The sequence below is a fragment of the Trichechus manatus genome, unplaced genomic scaffold, assembly GCF_000243295.1.
Source record: "Trichechus manatus latirostris isolate Lorelei unplaced genomic scaffold, TriManLat1.0 scaffold00193, whole genome shotgun sequence".
Taxonomy (NCBI): domain Eukaryota; kingdom Metazoa; phylum Chordata; class Mammalia; order Sirenia; family Trichechidae; genus Trichechus; species Trichechus manatus.
Window position 1 is genome coordinate 662,111 of NW_004444129.1, and position 18,247 is coordinate 680,357.

The window sequence follows — 18,247 nt, forward strand, 5'->3', positions numbered from 1 at the left end:
GAAAGTTAATTTCTTTGATAACCTTTTATTGAGCACATACTATAGTCCAGCTACCATGTCAGCTGCATGGGTAGAAAAGTGATTAAAATTTCCAGCCTCAAGGAACTTGTAAGTACAGTTTTATATGAAAGAAAATATAACATAGTAGATATGTGTTACATGCTAAAATCAAATCAAATCCCACTTGATCAGAATATGGAAACTTTTTAAACATGTTTATGACATATTCACCCAGGGAACCATTAATAAAACATTTGAGTGCAAAATAAAAGCAATTTTATTGGTCAGTCATTTTCCAAAAGCAGGCAGTAAAGAAAGCAAAGAGTACCATATGGAGGAAAAAAAATGGGCATCTTCATTTTAAAACTTAAGAGCATTTATGTTAAAGATATTTAACATTTTGTAAATTTTAATTTTCAGACTTTAATCAGAAAATGGTAATATTCAGTTTCTTTTTAGTTCAAATTAACAACTCATGATCCATTTGCATGTACAGAATAAGTTTATTCAGTTTGGAATGTTTTCTCTCATAATACTTTTGCATATTTCTTCTAGGTCATTTGTTCTGATTCTTTTTCATAAAAAAGACAAGTTTCCATATTTTGGTCTCTATTGTTTGTCTTAAGGTTTATCATCTTTCCATTGTTTTCACCTCTTTTTTTTCTTTTCCTCTGCATTCTAAGCAGCTTCTGAAGTTTACTTTTTATATAATTATTGATTTTCTGCAGTTTCAATACTATACTTTCTCTAAAACAGGTAGATGTTTCCACTTTTCAAAAAAAAATGTATAATATGTTTCCTTTATTGTATCTAACCACCTTATATTACTATCTATTTCTTGGCCCACAGTTTTTTTTAGTCTCTATCATCTTATTTCTTTTCTACACCGTCATGTATATCTTATTTTAGAAAATGTTATTGGGTCCAAAAACTTATACTGACTAAAGCTACAAGGAAGCATGTACTTCCTTGGTCTCTTAGCACTTATATATGTTTTTGTTGTTGTTGTTGTTGTTAACAAAGCTCTTCATAAGCCCCATATTATTATTTTTATTTTTACATTTTCCAGAATGGTGAGAATTCCAAACAGGAATCTATTCCCCCCACCCCAAACAGATAACTCAAATGATCTTGGGACCTCTCATTCTCCAATTGGATGCCATTAGTTTTCTCTGATTTGATCTGAAGTTGGAGAGTTGGCTGGCTGTCTTCTCAGTTATCTGGAAGACTGAGGGATATGGAGAAAGAATTGCGGCTAGAGGGGAAATTGTCTTTCAGTGTTTTCTTTTGATGTTTCCATGAATAGGAAAGTTCTTACATTACCTGCCAGAGCCAGCATCCTCGTGCTGACACCAACTGCCTCAAGAAAGAACCTCTGTGTTTCTGGGGAAAAAAAAATTTGTCAAAACTTGCTGTCACTCTTCCTATACCTGGTAACAGCCACCTAAGCCTGGCCTCCTGACATAACTACCCTGGATTTCCACCTGGTTCCTTTAAAGGAGTTGCCCCACCAGTTGCCACTTCACCACTCCAGTGAAGAGCCCCGATGCTTTGGGCAGATGCTCTTTTCCTTTTCAAAAGTGGGGGGTGGGGGGGAGGAGGCGGGGCTAGATACAGCTCTTGCTTTATCTGGAACCCACACTCATGTTTTCTCTACTATATGTCACTGCTCCTCAGACTCCTGTCAACATCTTCAGAATAAGGACCATATCTTCCATACCATCTCCATTGTGCCCAAGCATTGCTAGACAAATAGTTGTGCTGTATTTGCTTGCTTACCTGGCAGCAAGACTAATTGACTGATTAGAGGAGGTCCTATTACTGCAAATAGTCTAGTGCTCGGGACCTCACTTCAAATGAAATCCTTACTGCTCATCATGAGGATCTCTAAAGTCTGGAGCAGAGGTGATTATAGTTCACTATACCAGTAAAAGAAAGAGCATGGTATCCATCTCTCAGTATAAATTCCAACTCTTTATTCTATCACCATCAGCAAGGAACTGCTATATTTTATTCTGTCTCATTCAGGGATATGGAAAGATAAGTGACAGGTGAAGAATCTAGTAGATGCAGATGGAACATGAGGATAAAAAAGAGAAGTATGGACATTGTGTCAGACTTGAGGCCAATCCAGAGTTCAGACTTCCCTTTGATGGGCTCCATGGCCCATAAAAGCCTAGTCAAATACAGGCCAACAGAATGTTCTCAACAAAAACATGTTCTCAATGATGTAAACGTTCTATATCTGCACATCCAATAAAATAGCCATAGCCAAAAGTGGCAATTGAGAACTTGAAATATGGCTAGAATGACTTAGAAAATGTGTTTTTTTAATTTTATTTAAATTTAAATAGTCATATGTATTATACAACACAGGCCTAGCCAAATCATTGACTGGTCTTTAGTCCACTTCCCTGCCCTAAAATCCAATCCCCTGGTTATCACTAGAGCTCTTGGGAACTTATTTCAAGAAGGGTATATAGCAAACATTGCCTTTCTAATAGCTTTTTCCTAAGATAAATCACTCTAGATCTTAAAGATAATCTCTAGATCTTGTGTGTTAATGCGGTTCTAAAAGGTTAAAGCAAATATCAGCTTCTACCCTGCAGGAATTCTGTGCCTTGTCTAGTAGCTTGGTCACATTTTATTGTCAAATGTGAGTCAACCAGAGGATTCAGGGAACCTATGAGCTTGGTAGGGAGACTTTTGAGAGGAACTGGGCTTTTTGATCCTCACCTATTGTCTTAGGCTGGGTTCTCTAGAAAAGCAAAACCAGGAAAGTGTATAAATATATATAGAGATTTATATCAAAGAAATGGCTCACACAGTTGTAGAGGCTGGAATGTCCCAAGTCCATGGGTCAGGCTGGAAGCTTCTCCTGATTCATGTAGCCGCACGTGTTGGTGAACCCAAGATTGGCAGGTCAGACAGCAGGGCTCTGGCTCACAGGCTACGAAGACCGATGAATCCCAAGATCAGCAGACAAGATGGCAGGTAAGCTGCTAACTCAAGTCCCAAGAACTGGAGGTCAGACGAACAAGAGCCAACTGCAGGATCCAGAGCAAGCAAAAGTCCCTGAGCCTTGCCAGAAAGTCTACCTATATTGGATGCAGACCACACCCGCAAGGAAAATCCCTTTCAACTGACTGCCTACTCAGAGAAGATCCCATCATGGAAGTGATCACATTATATCAAATATCATCATGGAGGTGATCACATCATCATACAACAGCCAAACTACAACATAACTGCCAAACCACTGAGAATCATGGCCCAGCCAAGTTGATATGATACACAACCTTAACCATCACACCTATCTTATCTTCTCCCTCTGGAATGCCTTCCATCCACAGAAGAGTTTCAAAGAGCCTGTCATGAGTGATCTAGGTGGTCCTCATCCTCCCTTCCCAGGAACTGTCAAGATCCCTTTTCATAAAAACACCTAAATCTCATGCTGTGTTTTCTAAACCTGTAGGCAGCATTTTTATAGCAGAAATTCATCTTCTAATCTCACTGTGTTTATAAAATAGAAAATATACTTATGTGTTTACAAAATAGTACATTTTCACCATGTCTTATCATATTCCATTTCTGAGTTAAAACAACAACTTTTGCCTAATGACCTATTTTATGCCCAGCATGTGGTTAAAATTAAAGTAATAATGCTGTTCATTCCACACACAAACTATTTTTCATCTTGGGAAAAACACTGATTTCTCCCAGAAAACATTGATGCATGGTAGTTATTACCTCACCATTTCATAGATGAAGAGTAGGAAGAGGAAATGAATAAAGATTAAAAGGAGAATATCTGTGATGGTGGAGCCCTGGCTAGAAACAAAGTTAGTGTTAAAGGTCTGTGATTTTTTCATCCCACCCTCAGACCTGTCCTCTCCCTATTTAAGGTGGTAAACATCAATCATTCTCAAATAACTGTGAGACTATTTTACATACTGAATCTGAACTCTTACCAACAAACAGACTCTTAAAAACAGAAACATAAGACTGTTATCAGCCATATTATGCCCTTAATTCCATCAAATATTCTGTTGACCCACTCCGTGGAAAGGACTCAGAAGTAGATATTTGTAGTACAAAGAAATTGCTAGTTCCTCACCCAACCCTGGTTTAGACACCTGAAAAATATCATGGAAACAAACAGTAACTCACATGATTTATAAATCATCCACACACAAAAAGATGGCTGCTTCTGCCCCCAAATATCTATCATTCATTAAAAAAAAAAAAAAAAAGAGTTGCTGTCAAGTTGATTCTGACTCATGGTGACCCCATGTGTTATCAGAGTAGAACTGCTCCATAAGGTTTTGATAGCTATGATCTTTTAGAAGCAGATCACCAGGACTTTCTTCCAAGTTGTCTCTGGGTAGATTTGAACTGCCAACCTTCTGGTTAGTAGCCAAAAACTTAACCGTTTACACCACCCAGGGACTCCTGTCTTCTAATTGTTGTTGTTCTTGTTGTGTGCCATCGAGTCGATTCCAACTCATAGTGGCCCTTATGACAGAACAGAACCGCCTCATAGGGTTTCCAAGGCTGAAGTCTTTACGGGTAACATTTAATTCCTATTAAATATTCTAGGAAATGAACCTAAATTCCTCAACTCAGTGGTTGACCCATGGATAGTTTATGGAAGAGCTTCTTTCAATAGAGAGTAGGACCAAGAATCACAGTAGCTGGAATTTTTAAAATAAATTTTCAAAAACATAGAATACTATAAAATAAATGCTTTTCCACCCCTATCCATAGTTTGGAATCCTAATTAAACTATCTGATGATTGGCCACTTTCAGTGTAGTTGTAGAAGAGAAGAATGCTAAGTCGAGCATCAATGAAGCCCTTTAAGTTTCTTTGGTTATAAAATCCTGAAGTGAATTTTAATTCTTTACTTCACAACTCTCCACCTCAGTCATCACCAACACCCTCAAAAAAAAAAAAGAAAGAAAAAAGACATCAAAATTGTGAAAATATACACAGTAAAAGAAAAAAAAAAAAAGAATGGATAGAGAAGGCTCATTCATAACTGATATTTTTAGTTTCTGTTTTCAGTTTAAATTATCTATTTTGCTTAGTTGTTAGCTTCCTAGAAGGTAGGCTCCAAATCCTACAAACCAGAGTTTGATTTCTGGTAATCTGATGCCATCACTAGCTGTGATAAGCACCAGTAACTCGCTTACCTCATGTCAAGGACAGAGTTTCTGTCCTTTGAGGAACATTTCCCTCACTTTATTCCTTAAGTATAACAGCAGCCAGTACCCAGGCCAATCAGCTCAAAAATATATGCAGGATTTTCTAAAAGCTACATGCAAAAAAGTAGGCAGATGAACACAAAGCCATCAGCATAATCAAACAATTTAAGCACTTTTTTAAAATGAATTCAAGATGCATGTGATGAAAAAGCTTATTTTTATTCACTGTAATAAACACTATCCAATTTTGATGACCCAATTTTTGCTCATTTAAATTCTTTCATCTTTAATTTTCTTTAATTTACTGGTTTCTACTGCTAACTTTGCATTATTTTAATTTATGACAGCCTCTGATTTCTTTTCATATCATTTGTGCACTATTTCATCCATTTTAACAGTTTGTTTTTTAAAACTTTGGATATTTCCTAATCAACTACAATATTTTAGGTAATAGGCTTCTTGTGGACAGAACTTGACCTAACCATTAGTATGGCAACGTCATATTTTTGGCATCAAAATGTCACTGCTAGTATTAGTCTTTGAAGAATACATACCCTCACATGTATAGAAAAAAAGGGGACAGATATTTGTAACCTAGGTTATATAATTCAAAATCTTCATTTGTACTATATAATTACATATATTTAGGTTTACTACTAGATGATGGTAAATGTAGCTAGACATAACATTTAAAAGAAAGAAATATAATTTGATTTTATAGGATATATCTTTATTATTATGAGTTGGGGGATTTGGCTACCTTTGTAAATCTATAAAGAGATAAAGGCAACCATGTGCAGTGTGAGGAGAGTTCCTCAATGTCTATCAAACACTTAATGCTATCAAAACACTCCAGTGATAATGAAACCCAAGGCTCAAAGGACACTAAGAATATTATTCTATATAATGTATTATGCATCAGTAGTTTCAGGCGGGCAAATCCTACCAGCTTCTCAGGCCACCACAACAGTTAGTGAAAAGAATATTAACTGCTTCAAGAAATGGCAAAATACAAAGAAGGAGGGAAGACCAAAGGAAGAGAAAATACAGACCCTCTCTCTCTTTTTTCCTTCTGGATGTCTTCTTCTAGCCACCTTGTGTGCCATAAATCTACTCTAATTGACTCTGTATTCTCCATTTCTTTATCTGACCTTACCTCTGCCTCCACTTCTCTCTCCACTTGCTCTTCTTTTTTCTTTATTTACCATCAAAGCTCAACTCAAGGTCAAACGTATACTTGTTGCCATTCAGCTCCAGATAGTTTTTTGTCAAACTAAAGCATCTATTTCAAATCAATCTATTTATCATACCACACTCTAATTCCAGCCTTAATTAATATGTATATCACATAGCCCATGACATTAATTCCATCTGAGCAATATTCTTTATTTTCTGCATAGAAAAACTACACTGTCACCAACAGCAGACTTTAAAGAAGATTTGAAGTCTGTTTGCCCTATAATAGTGTTTAGTTTAATTAGCTCCCTTTTGTCACTGCCATAAAATGACATTTACAACAATCTCTTTATAATAAATAAAAAAGTATTAGACCCACTTTTTTTTGAGAGAGAGAGAAAGAGAAAATGAGCACGATTTAATATGTTCGCGTTCAAGTTTTAACAAATTTTTGCAACATAGATGTGGAATTATACATTGAACCTAAGTCATGTTTGAAATAGGTTCCTTTATAGAGTTTAGAGCAAATGATTTCCAGATAAGAGTCAAAACTCCAAAATAGAGCCTAGAATTCAAAACTGTTGAGCCGGATTTTGGAATTTGCAGGCAAGACAAAAATTATAATGTATCATAATTTGTTAAAAGCATAATATTTTTGGTCTCATTGCTGCTTCTTTAAGAACATTCATCAGGAATGCTATGGAATTCTGTCAATTCCTAAAATAACCAAATATTCTACTTCCTTTTGAAAGCTAAAGAATTAAGAAAAACAGCTTCTTTCAGGCAACAAAGTTCAAAATGAAAGTTTGGGGTAAAAGCCATTGGCTGGAACAGTGTACAGCAGATCTAGGCACATCATTTGCATTGCCTCTGTACTCTCATTCCTTCTGGATTTTTTTCCCTCTGTGTTACCAGGCGCAGAACCTCCTTCTGCCTCGGGAAAGGGAAATATGAGAAAAGTACATATGCTGCATTATTTCATAGAGTGTTCTTCTTTTCCCAAACCAGATACGTTACAGAATCATAAAATAATTTCAGATTCACATTTTTTGTAACAAACATATCCTTATTTCGGCCTCAGTGAATGTATGTGGCAGCTTACTGATAAAGAGGCAATATAACCTAGAAGAAAAAGAGCAGACTTTTGATTTGGGAGATCAGGGTTTGAATTCTAACTTCAGTGCTACTGAGCAAGTAATGACCTACTACTGACAAGTAGTAGAGGACTTTTAAACACTAAGGAAGACTTATCCCTGAAAATCAGGATTTTTCCAACTAAATTCAACTATCCCAATAGTTTCCTGAAAACACAGTAATTTTCTACTAACTAACAATAACAACTAACAAGTAACAATCTCTCTGAGCTTCAATTTTCTCCTCTGTAAAATGGAATAATACCTAGTTTTCAAGGATGTTGTAGGGTCAGGAATAATGTATATAATAATGGCATTGTCTCTGACACATACTAGGTGGCCAATGAGAGGTATTATTGTTGCTATACTATAGGAATAAATAGAATTCACAATAAAGCCTGAGTTCAGGTTTTTTCAGCAACATCTACCTGATTTTACATCAAAGAGCTTCAAAAGTATGTATCATAATTGACAGCTATTTCTATTCTCCCTCTAAGCAGTAGTCCTAGTTCACTAAAATTTTAGGTATGAATTAGGACTTGGCAGTCACAATTCTCAAATAAATGCAAACGAACTAACTGCTGTGACATGAGCCAGCAAAGCCACACGTGCCCTTTCCCACTTCTTATATATTTTCCGTGTACAGAATTCCTTTGATAAACCTTAGCATAGTTTATATGTTAAAGAAATACACAAATTATAAATAATTATGTACATTACAGTCCAAAATATATTTGAAAAGAACAATTCTAAACATAAGAACCAGTTGCCTTAGAGTTAACTCTAACTCATGGTGACCCCATAGGTGTCCTCCAGATGATTTTTCCTCTGGGGTCCTGTTATCTCCCTGAGCATAACCCTCTTTTTTTGTGGATACTCAGTCCTTTGCAGAGGCTCTGTCTACCCTCTCCTACCCCAGGCTTACTTTTTAGGTGGTGTGGATGGGGGACAGGGTACAATGTCCCTTCTGAGGAATCCACCAGGTGAGACACCATGAGTCCTCCTTCTCAACTTTATCTAGCTCTACTTACCATGGTTTTTCTTAAGCCTTATGTCCTTTGTAGTCAATTTACTTTACACTCAACAATTTTCTTTCTACAGTGGCTGTAACAAACCTTTCCATGAAGCAGAGAAATCAGCAGCCTAGCTGCTCTAATTGGGAATAGTAAAGTGATAATAGGCAATATTGAAAGAAGAAACATTGCTTACATTTCAAAATATTATCACAGTGCAGTATTAAAAATAGCTTACATTTATTGGGTGAGTTAGACAGATACATCCTCACACAATTTACAGTCTGTATCAGTCAGGGTCCCAGCCGGCAACAGATGGTGCACTCAAATTAGGATGACTTGAGATGGGTTTAATAAAGGGACTATTTACAAACGTGTGGGCAGACTGTAGATAAACCAAAAGAGATAATGCAGTACCCTGGGGCGAGCAATGGGGTGGGGAGAGTTTCCATCCCTAGATTTGAAGGGACAAAGAAAGGGAGCAGTTACTTTAACCCGAAAGGACCGAATCCTGGGGACTTGCCTCCTTGAGAGGCGCTGCGATCTTTAACCAAGAGACGAGCAGTTAACCCTGCAAGGTGGAAACTTGAGAAACAAATACTACAACCTCATTACTCCCTCTCTCTTTCATTTCCTCCCAGGGCTCACATTGGCTAAATCCAATGGGAAGTTAGAGTGCAGAGGAGACAGACCCATCAACGTAGCCCATATAGGTCAGCTTTGTAAGGCAGACAGCAAAATGGAAAAGAGTGGAGAGCAGAGCTACAGGCTCAAATGGAAGCTATCCAGCACACAGTCCATGAGAAAACTCCTGTTCATTCTTCAAAGTTCAACTCACGTAGTATGTCCTTTGGGAAGCCTTCCTCATCAAGTAGAATTAGCTTTTCCTAGATTTTGCTCCATGTTATAATGCAGTGAACATGCCTGTACAAGGGATATGCAGATATTGTATTTTATTGTATTACTAGTATATATGTCTTTCTCCTTTGCCAGACTGAGTGCCCAGGAGGGAAAGAAAGTCTTGCTCCCCGCCCCCGCCCCCCTATCCCCCCAACACCAATCACAGGGCCTGACACAGAGCATGCTGCCTGAATGAACAGATAAATGAATGAATTACTTTTCTCCTTCGCTTAGGATCAAGTTTCTTAAAAGGACAGTCCTTTTAAGGATAAACTAATTCATGACATCTTCCTTTTTTTTTTCCTGATAAAAGATGTGTTGTTCAACCATGACATTCTGCAGGTAATACCCTAGATTTGTCAAATACAAATGGATTTGCTCCACTGCTGTGAATTTTAGGCATAGCAAGAGAAAAGTCACAGAGATGTGGTTGTGATAGGGTGATAAAATGCATGCTATATGTATTTGGAGGCAGGCATATCTTTGAAGTTCCCTAACTTGTCAACATCGAGCTCACTCCAGCTGAGTACAGAAGTTAACATGAATTCAGCAGGAAACCCATACACACAATTCCATCTGGAAATATAGAGCAACTTAATGGATTTTTTGTCATGATAAAATGTTCTGCTTTTGAACAAAGCAAGTAATCTGAGCCCACTACCGACAGCTCTGACCAGGGACACAATAGAAGGTCCAGGTTAGAATGGGATAAAAATGTAGAACAAAACTCAAATTCATAAAAAGGCCAGACTTACTGGACTGACAGAGACTAGAGGAACCCCTGAAACTATTGCCCTTTTAATCTGGAATTGAAGCCACTCCCAGAGGGCACCTTTCAGCCAAACAATAGATTGTCCTATAAAATAAACACAAACACCCAGCAGGAATGTGCTCCTTAGAACAATCCACTCTACAAGACCAAACAACACCATTTGCCCAAAAGCAATGATGAGAAGGCAAGGAGGAGCAGGGAAAATGGACAGATGGAAATGGGAAGGTAGGGTGGAAATGGGGAGAATGCTGACACATTGTGGGGGTAGCAACCAATGTCACTGAACAATTTGTGTATGAATTGTTGAATGGGAAGCTAACTTGTTGTGTAAGCGTTCACCTAAAACACAACAGGATGCTAAAAAAAAAGAGAGAGAGAGAGAGAGAGAATATAGGTTAAATATTAACTAAGTTACCAGAAAGATGATGTGATAAAATAAAGATATATGAATTCCACGGAGATTGCATATTAAATAGACTACATAGAATAAAATAATTTTTAAAAAGAATTAAGTGTAGACATCAAAACAGCAGATAATGTCACTACGCAGAAACAAACTAGGATTGGTAGGTAAAGGCATGTAATAACTCGGGTTTCTATGAAGAATTTCATTGGCTGACAGAGAGCTCTAAGATGTCAACTGAACGCATGTGAGCATCTTTGAGTCTGAAATAAAATTTTAACACTGATTATGCAGAGCCCTATAAAGACATCATCCTTGCAGGCAGTTCCTGCCATTGTGCACCCACACAGATGGCCTCCCAAGACACTTCATACATCCACAAACTTTGGCCCAGTACTGAGAGACAGACAGGAAAAAAATGAACTCAAATTGCAACCAAAAGTACTAATATCATTAAAACCTTATATTATAAGGCTTAGTAAAAAGGGTCGGCTAAGCTTGTTTAGCATGCTTAAATTTAAATAAATTTGATCTGAACAACAAAAAAAAGAAATGAACTGGGATTATCTATCAATCAATTCTCTATCTCATGCAGAAATGCAAACACAGTTGTGCAGTCTGTGCACTGCACAAAGGCACTGGGTCAAGGGGGAGAAATGAGGGATCTGCTCGCCAGACTTGGGCCCTGACACGGGGCTACATACATAGGAAGGAAGGTTTTTGTCATTGTTGTTTTCTCATAAAGATATAATTCATCAACCCAGAGGGGGTTGACCTAAAGGAGGCACCTTTTTCTAATTTGCTTAGAAGCCTCTATATGCCAGCAGCAGCCCTGATCTTAAGCTCACCTCAAAGCCAATACATCCAAATAAGCTCCCTACTCAATGCCTTGGTTTTTGTTAACCATGCCATCATTATCCTGGACTTGCTTGCTCAAGATGAGGGTATTATTCTTGATTCTATCATCTCCTTTAACACCTCCACCAATCATCAGTTCAAGTGCTCTTACTCAAATGAGGAGGAGTTTAAGCATATAAAAATATGATGTGAACTAATGTGTGCAAGATACTATATTAGCTGTTTAGGAAAAATTGAAAAAATGAGTGTAAGACAAAAAGCCAGGCTCTCCAAAAGCTAAGCATTTGGTTTGGGAGATAAACTATAAAACCAGGGAATGACAAATAATGGAAAAGCACAACAAATGGAAAGTGTCAAATGATAAGCACAGAAATAGTCATCACACTTGCCATGTGTCCCTGACTCCAGTCTCTGTTCCTTTAAGCCTCTACTAATCTCAAAGAGGGTAACCAAGGGGGATTTGGGACCCCCCTCAGCTCCATCTGCCCACTCCCTCGTTGTCACCTGATAGAATAAATGATGTTTTCCTAAATCTTGTGCCAAAAGTAAATAAGTGCATTGTTTAGAAAACTTTTGTTATTTCTATTAATGGAAAACATACACTATACGAAAAAGATGATGTGTGTGATATGCAAATGTATCTTCAAGACCAGCGCCTTTAAACATTTTGCTCACACACTTTCTAAAATAATTTTTCAAAGTGATATAGCCCCTCATACATTTTTAAGTTAACATCTAAAATCTTTCAACATATCTCTAAGTAGTTGCAAACAATGTAATTTCTCGTATATTGCAAATGTTGGCTTGTTTAAATAAAACTTATCCAGCTCATTTAAATGTATCCAATGGAAAATTACCATAGTAATTTGATACCCTTCATCAAAAATTACATGAACAAACTGTTCTTTGCATCATTCCTTTTACTCCTTGGGCTCATATCTCCATTTCATTTCCCTATAGAATATTACGCATATATAATACATTTTTATATTTGAAGTCTTGCATTGATAAGCCTCTCATATTTTTCTATTTTCTATATGACTATGAGACTCTAAATATTTTCAGTTAAATTAATTCATTCATAATTAGTATATAATTAATCCAACCAAAATAAATACATTTGAAGAGTGAACATCAGTCAGAGATTAGACAGGCCCATAAAACAAAATGAGACTAAAGGGGCACACCAGCCCAAGGGCAAGGACGAGAAGGCAGGAGAGGACAGGAAAGCTGGTAATAGGGAATCTGAGGTCGAGAAGCGAGAGCGTTGACATGTGGGGTTGGTAACCAATGTAACAAAACAATATGTGTGGTGTTTCATGAGAAGCTAGTTTGTTCTGTAAACCTTCATCTGAAGTACAATAATCAAAAAAGAAAAAGAAATAAATACATTTGATATTTTGTTAAATAATTAGTCAATACACAAAGTAAAATGCTACCAGAAACACAATTTTCCATGAGAAAGATGAATAGTTTTTAACTAGTTCATGTATCTGTGGATACATATTAATTATTGCTAGAATAGTGGTTCTGCACCAATTCTTTTTTCTTACATATAGGTGTAACAAGAACAAGAAGCCTTGTTCAAATATAGTTGGGAAGAGGGTCTTGTTTCCTGTATTAACGTTACTTGATTATTTAAACTTCCTTCAAGTTTTATGTAAAAAGTTATAACTTACCTAAAATCAAAAATTAACAGTCAATCATCAGCCTGATCAAGCTCTTCACTTCTTGTTAAAAGAAATGCATTGGACATACTTGTCTTCCAAAGGATTTATTTCCAGGCCCTTCAGTAGAGGCTTTCACTTTCTGAACACCAACAACAGTAGTTTGAATTATCTCCTTGTTTGGTAAGCAGGAGGTTTACCCAGCCTAGAGCAAGGCATCAGAATGAGACTCTGGATTGGTAAGAAGAAGGTTTTTCTTTTTTTAAAGTGAAAGAAGAGTCATTATGAAAGCAGAGGGAGGAACTGAGATCAAGTATGACACCTCAACCGCAAATCAGTTTTAGGAAAAAGTACAAATGAAAGCTGAAGATTTGGAAATAAATCTCCTTAGAACCATGCCCTTGAAAGGTCTCTATGGAACCCTAAGAATACTCAATCTCTATTTTGAAGACTGCTGCCCCAATCTACATCTTGCTAATCAGGTTAGGTGGTCTAAACCCTTCCCATTTATAATGGAGATTCAGGCAATAATTTTCTAAAAATAACGTTGCACCAGGACATTTGGGCACTCAGTTACTCCCAATGCCTTTCTAGCACCCTGAAATCAATCTAAATGTGGCCCATGACCTTCCCCAGTCTGTCCTTCCACCCCGACCTCCTTGCCAGGAATCTGAAATAAGCAGCCTCTGCTTTAGTCCCATATCTCCTTCCCTTTGCATGCACATATTTTTCTCACTTCCAGATCACTTCTTGCTCATGTGGATTCCTTAGCCTGGAATGCCTTTTCCTCTATCGTCCTGCTATCCAAATGTGTTCATCTTCTAAGACCCCTTTCCTAGAAATTTCCCCTTTCTACTGCAAACTCAACTGATTTCTGAATTCTCATGGACTTGTATACAAAACATGGTTCTAAATATCCGGACTACATTTTTTGGGAGGGTGGAGGTTGCAGGGGAAGGGGATTAATTAAAATCAGTTCTATTTCAAAACAGATGGTCTTTTATTGTTTGTTACTCTTTCATATGCATTAATTTTCCATTTCCAATCAGACAGTAAGTTTCTTGACAACAGGGTTCATGTGTTATACTTCTGTACCTCTCACACTAACAAACTAGATGTCTAAAACAGGAAGCATAAAAAGTGTTGACTAATTCAACCCAAACTCAACCATCAAATGTCAAATAGCCTTTTCTTCTGAATTACTTTAGGTCTTCTATGTGTCTTTCCCAGAGAGAAATCTTTTTTTTTCAAAAGTCCTTTGGACATCATAACCAATTTAATGTCCTAAAGGAACTGTGCCAAATGAACTACATCTACACCTCACTTATCTTTGGGGGCCATTATTCAGCCCACCACAATAGTTATATAGATGCAATGGTTAAGGGCTCAGCTGCTAACCAGAAAGTCAGCAGTTCATATCCACTAGCCGCTCTTTGGGAACTCTATAAGGCAGTTCTACTCTGTCCTATATGGTCGCTATGAGTAGGAATCAACTCAGCGACAACAGGTTTGGATTGGTTTTGATTATGTTACAATGATAGTGGGCTGAACTTTGCCACAAGTATAAAAATTTATTTGCTAGCAGGCACAAAATCTGCCATAGACCTGCTGTGAGCTTGGTAAAGCCCTACTGTCCTTAGGCATGACAGAGGGTTCACTCTGAGGCAAACCCTATGATATTCTGAAGTAAGATCAGCCAGTCTTCTAGGTGATTGGGGCAACTGAGTCCTTGGGTAAGTCTGGGTAGAGATGGTGTAAAAATGGCATAAGGGCAGTGTCTGACCTCTTCCAACCACACAAGGGGGAAGGAGAACCAAGATCAACAGCGCAAGGCTGACTCCTATGAGGCGGAGGCCAGAGAAGCCTCCCCTCTCTGCCACCTTTACTAATTCTGACACCAACTGTCCCTCACACAGCACTCTCTACTTCTGTGCTGGGTTCGATAACTCATTGCAATGGCCATACAGAACTCACAGACCATACTCACAATTATGGGGTTTATTAGGGAAGTAACAGTTACAATTCCGGCTCAGGAATGCTCAGGATACAGTCCTTCAATCAGGACAGCCTCTTCCCAACCATGCGTCCAGGCATGCCTCTCCCTGGCCCTAGGCCTCTCCCTGGCCCTAGGCCTCTCCCCAAAGGCACTCAGCTTTCTCTCTCCATGGGCTAGGAAGCCCACTGTGCTGTCTCCTGTTGCCAGGTCTCTGCTGTCAGGTGTATGCTGCCACAGCTTCTCAACATCTTCATGGTTACAGCTTTCTCTCTCTCTCTCTCAGTGTTCTGCTTCCAGGAGCTTCTCAGCACAAGGATCCTGGGTCCAAAGGACGTGTTCTCCACTCCTGGTTGTTCTTCCTTGGTGGTGGTAGGATCTTCCTCTCTGCTCTGGAATTGGCTCTCTTTTAAGGCAAAACTGACCAATCCCTTTGGTGGGCCACAATTACCCTATCACACAGTCCTGCCCACTCACCTGGATGGGAGTTGCAAAACCATAGTGAAGTAATCCATCGCATTGCAGATGAACCCTACAGAGTTCTAGACCTTAACCCCTGCTGGGCTTGCCAAATGGTCACATTTCTTTCATGCAGAAACAGTTAAAAAAAAAAAGTTGCTGTCAACCTGAATCCAACCCATGGTGATCCCACGTGTGTCAGGGTAGAACTGTGTTCCATAGGATTTTCAACAGTTGATTTTTCAGAAGTAGACTGCTAGGTCTTTCTTCCAAGAGGCCTCTGGGTAGACTCAAACCTCCAATCTTTTGGTTAGCAACTGAACACATTAACCACTTGCACCAACCAGGGACTCTGAAGCCCACGAAAACTTTCTAGCCATGACTTATCTTTATTATTACCCATTTCAGAAATTTTAAAAGTACACCTACTTCTCACTTATCAACCATCTCGTTATCTGACTTTCACATTTATGACAATAGTAAAAAAATCTACTATCCAACTATTTTGCACATTAATGACATACATCTGGCAGTAACTAATACCAAGGTGTGAAGCGAGAGCAATGCTGGCTGTGATGGTTAAGGTTATGTGTCAACTTGGCTGGGCCATGATTCTCAGTGGTTTGGCAGTTATGTAATGATATAATTATCCTTCATTTTGTGATCTGATGTGGTCATCCTCCATTTTCACATAATGCCAATTTTTCCATAATGATCTGGTCTTTGAAACCTAACCATGTTGATTAGAGGTGGGTATATTAGGTACTTACTTGCTACAAGTTTTAGTGAATGAGGATGAAATTTTTTCAGCTGCTGTAAGTTATCATCTCTTTGCTGCCCCCCAACTGGATATAGAAGTACCCACATACTACTGAGGTAAAACTGTAGAATTCTACCAGAAAGTAACTCTACTAAGTAAATGGATTCACAGGTTGTGAAATGCATTTTCCTTCCCTGCAGAACCAGAGTTTACTTTTCACAATAAGACCTTGTGTCACTAGCCCTAGTAATGAAAAACATACTTTATTGTTTGCTGTGCAGTGTTCCCAAAAAGGCAAGAGAGAGATTGAATTTAAAACATCTGAAACCCAATTAAAGCCTTAATACCAACATTGCTAACCTTGGATTTGTTTTCTTTGCCATAGCCAACTAATGCCCTCATCTAGGAGAATAGACTGAGAAAAGGCTGCATGCATTTGAGGTTTCTCTGCAAGGCATAGGCAAAGTTATGGTGCTCATTTCTAATTAATAATTGATGTTTCTCTCCCTCTAGAGGGATGAAGTCATTTCTCTAACTGCAGTTATTATATGTACCACTAGTCTGATAATTCACCTGTTTTATATTATTCTGGTATTTAAGCATTCTAAATGTATTTTTTCTCTCCAATGAAATTATAATGATTATACAAATTATGGAGCCGTGGTATTATTTTCTTTCTGAAATTGTGTCTTCTCCATGTCTTCCCAAAAGAGAAAACAACTTTCAAAAGTCCTTTGGACATCGAATAACCAATTCAAACTTCCAAAAGAACTGTGGCAAATGAACTAGTTCATTACTTACCCATGATGATGTACCTAAGACTTCATATAATACACAAGAAGGAAGCAAAGGACTAAAAGTCACGAGGTGTCACGAAACAAGTGGTGCATAAATTGTTGAATGGGAAACTACTAGGCTCTGTAAACAATCACATAAACCACAATAAAGTGTTCAAAAAAAAAAAAAAGTCATTGAGATCCTGGAGCCTGATCTCAGATTTCATCCTTACAAGTCATAGTTTTGGCAAAGTGGAAAGTAGAAAATTAACCAATATAGATAGGCAGTTGGTTTCCTGAAGTCTAAACAGTCAGACCAAAAATGCATAGATGACAAGTGACAGCAGATCAGTGTCATTGAGACAGATCTGAAAAAAGGAATTTGTAACAAGTAAGTTCAATCAGTTGGTGGACAGATGACTCAATTTCTAGAGAAAAGGTTTGAACCTGCTAGCAGGAATTATTTGATCAGGAAGTGAGTGCAGTCTTGTGAAATGATCCAAAGCATCAGTATTAGAAGGAAACACTTGCCTGGAAGAGTAAATGCAATGGCACACAAGCAAGAGAAGTCTTAAGTAAGAATGCAAAGTGAGTACTTTCAGCAAAATGGCACTCTAGGCTGAAGCACCACGCCATCCCTCCACAGCAAAGACCCGAAAAACTAAGCCAAACAGAGAAAACAGCAATCCTGAAATCCTAAAACATCAAATGAAGAGATAAAGAACTCAGCCAAGCACCTAATGGAGTGAGAAAACTGACAGAGAATGGAGAGAAAGGAGAGATTCATGCAGAGGTCCCCTGTCAGCGAATGCGGCGCGGATCCACCATCTTGGAGTCCTATCAGGACCAGCAAATAGGGGGTATGAGAAAGCAGCTTCATGGAGCTTCCAGCGGGAGACAAAACAACCAGTAATTTGCAATATACACTTTCCCACCCCCAACCCGTCTTCACCCCTACACGGCCTCCTCTGCTTCCCATGGCCACAGTCTCTTGGCCGGGAAGCACTGGCTGCTTGGATTCCACCCGCCCGCACTGGCCGGCTTTCTGAGTGCCATTTGTTGGCTGCTGGTGTTGCTTTTTTCCACTTCTTTTAATTTCTTCCTTACATCTTAACACCTCCCCCTCCTTTC